The 3412-nt window shown below is 41.4% G+C and overlaps 1 non-coding gene across 1 annotated transcript; it reads right to left on the bottom strand.

The window, feature by feature from the left end:
* Nucleotides 1-782: 782 nt before the first annotated feature.
* Nucleotides 783-886, bottom strand: LOC127745198 (small nucleolar RNA R71). The gene has a single exon (XR_008006395.1). It is a non-coding gene; the product is annotated as a small nucleolar RNA R71 (small nucleolar RNA).
* Between the last annotated feature and the right edge of the window lie 2526 nt (nt 887-3412).

Here is a 3412-nt window from a genome sequence, read left to right as displayed (position 1 = left end):
ATTTTTAATTTTCGAAAATTACTAACCCCTTTTTCAAATTATTTTCGAAAATTTCTCTTCTCTTTTCTTCTTCTATTTAATTATTTAATTACTAACACTTCTCTTCACCTCTCCTCATCCAAAAATCCGAATCCAACCCTCTTCATTCTTCTACCCCCTTCTTCTTCTACTAACATAAAGGAATCTCTATACTGTGACATAGAGGATTCCTCTTTCTTTTCTTGTTTTCTTCTCTTTCTCTTATGAGCAGGAACAAGGATAAAGGCACTCTTGTTGAAGCTGATCCAGAACCTGAAAGGACTCTGAAGAGAAAATTAAGAGAAGCTAAATTACAACAATCCAGAAACAACCTTTTAGAAATTTTCGAACAGGAGAAGGACATGGCAGCCGCAAATAATAATGATAACAATGCAAGGAGAATGCTTGGTGACTTCACAAAGCCAACATCCAAGTTTGATGGAAGAAGCATCTCCATTCCTGCCATTGGAGCCAATAACTTTGAGCTTAAGCCTCAACTAGTTGCTTTAATGCAACAAAACTGCAAGTTTTATGGACTTCCATCTGAAGATCCTTATCAGTTTTTAACTGAATTCTTGCAAGTCTGTGATACTGTAAAGACGAATGGAGTTAATCCTGAAGTCTACAGACTCATGCTTTTCCCTTTTGCTGTAAGAGACAGAGCTAGAATATGGTTGGATTCACAACCTAAGGATAGCTTGGACTCCTGGGATAAGCTAGTCACTGCTTTCTTAGATAAATTCTTTCCTCTTCAAAAGCTGAGCAAGCTGAGAGTGGATGTTCAAACCTTCAAACAAAAAGATGGTGAATCCCTCTATGAAGCTTGGGAAAGATACAAGCAGTTGACCAAAAGATGTCCATCTGACATGTTTTCAGAATGGACCCTATTAGATATATTCTATTATGGTCTCTCTGAATTTTCGAAAATGTCACTGGATCATTCTGCAGGTGGATCTATCCACCTGAAGAAAACGCCTGAAGAGGCTCAAGAACTCATTGACATGGTTACAAACAACCAGTTCATGTACACCTCTGAGAGGAATTCCGTGAATAATGGGGTCCCTCAAAAGAAAGGAGTTCTTGAAATTGATGCTCTGAATGCCATATTGGCTCAGAACAAAATGTTGATTCAACAGGTCAACATTATCTCTCAAAATCTGAATGGATTGCAACATGCATCCAACAGTAATAGAGAGGTAGCTTCTGAAGAATCTTATGATCCTGAGAACCCTGCCATGGCAGAGGTTAATTACATGGGTGAACCTTATGGAAACACCTATAACCCATCATGGAAAAATCACCCAAATTTCTCCTGGAAGGATCAACAAAAGCCTCAACAAGGCTTTAACAATGGTGGACGCAATAGGCTGAACAATAGTAAGCCATATCCATCATATTCTCAGCAACAGACAGAGAATTCTGAACAAAACACTTCTAATTTGGCCAATATAGTCTCTGATCTGTCAAACGCCACTTTCAGTTTCATGAAAATCTGTCAAAGGCCACTTTCAGTTTCATGAATGAAACAAGATCCTCCATTAGAAATTTGGAGGCACAAGTGGGCCAGCTGAGTAAGAAAGTCATTGAAACTCCTCCCAGTATTCTCCCAAGCAATACAGAAGAGAATCCAAAAGGAGAATGCAAGGCCATTGATTTGATCAATGTGGCCGAATGCACTAGAGAGGAGGAGGACGAAAATCCTAGTGAGGAAGACCTCCTGGGACGTCCTTCAAGCAAGAAGGAGTTTCCTATTAAGGATCCAGAGGAATCTGAGGCTCATCTAGAGACCATAGAGATTCCATTAAATCTCCTTCTGCCATTCATGAGCTCTGAAGACTATTCTTCCTCTGAAAAAGATGAAGATGTGACTGGAGAGCAAATTGCTCAATACTTAGGAGCTATCATGAAGCTGAATGCCAAGTTGTTTGGTAATGAGACTTGGGAAAGTGAACCTCCCTTGCTCATTAGTGAACTAGATACTTGGATTCAGAGAACTCTACCTCAAAAGAAACAAGATCCTGGCAAGTTCTTAATACCTTGTACCATTGGCACCATGAGCTTTGAAAAAGCTCTATGTGATCTAGGGTCAGGGATAAATCTTATGTCACTCTCTGTAATGGAGAAGTTAGGGATTCTTGAGATACAGCCTGCCATGTTCTCATTACAATTGGCAGACAAGTCAATGAGACAAGCTTATGGAATAGTAGAGGATGTGCTAGTAAAGGTTGAAGGCCTTTACATCCCTGCTGATTTCATAATCCTAGACACTAGGAATGAAGAGGATGATTGCATCATCCTTGGAAGACCTTTCCTAGCCACAGCAGGAGCTGTGATAGATGTCAACAGAGGCAAGTTAGTCCTTCAATTGAATGGGGACTACCTTGTGTTTAAGGCACATGGCCATCCCTCTGTGACAAAAGAGAGTAAGCATGAAGAGATTCTTTCAGTTCAAGGTCAAGAAGAGCCCACACAGTCAAACTCTAAGTTTGGTGTTGTGAGGCCACAACCAAACTCTAAGTTTGGTGTTAAGATCCCATATCCAAACTCTAAGTTTGGTGTTGGCAACTATACAACATTGACCTGATCAACTTGCGGCTCCATGAGAGCCACTGTCAAGCTATTGACATTAAAGAAGCGCTTGTTGGGAGGCAACCCAATTTTATTTATCTAATTTTATTTTATTTTGTTTTAGTGTTATTTTTGTGTTTAATTAGGTACATGATCATGAGGAGTCACGAAAAAATCAAAAAATTAAAAACAGAGTCAAAAACAGAAAAAAAAAAATTTTCACCCTGGAGGACGCACGGGCTGGCGTTCAACGCCAGTAAGGTGCATCTGGCCGGCGTTCAACGCCAGAACAGAGCACCATTCTGGCGCTGAACGCCAGAAACAAGCAACATTCTGGCGCTGAACGCCAGGAATGTGCCTAGAGAAGAAAAGCTGGCGCTGAACGCCAGTAACAAGCATCAAACTGGCGTTCAACGCCAGAAACATGCTTTACATGGGCGTTGAACGCCCAGAATGCGCACCAATGGGCGTTTAAACGCCAGAATGGTGTGCCAAGGCATTTTACATGCCTATTTGGTGCAGGGATGGAATTCCTTGACACCTCAGGATCTGTGGACCTCACAGGATCCCCATCTACCTCGCCCTCTCTCACTCCATTCATGGTCATCCCTTCTGTTTTTCATTCACCACCTACATCTATCCACTCTTACCCATACACCCCGCCTACCTTTACAATTCAACTTCTCTTTCCCACCCAATCCCACCCATATAGCCGAATCCATCTCCCCTCACTCACCTCCATTTTCTTCTTCTTCTTCTTCCTCTCTTCTTTCTTCTCTTGCTCGAGGGCGAGCAATATTTTAAGTTTGGTGTGGTAAAAGCATAG

The sequence above is a fragment of the Arachis duranensis genome, chromosome 2, assembly GCF_000817695.3.
Source record: "Arachis duranensis cultivar V14167 chromosome 2, aradu.V14167.gnm2.J7QH, whole genome shotgun sequence".
Classification (NCBI taxonomy): Eukaryota; Viridiplantae; Streptophyta; class Magnoliopsida; order Fabales; family Fabaceae; genus Arachis; species Arachis duranensis.
The sequence above is the reverse complement of the archived record's forward strand: the minus strand, read 5'-3'. Positions and strand labels throughout refer to the sequence as shown.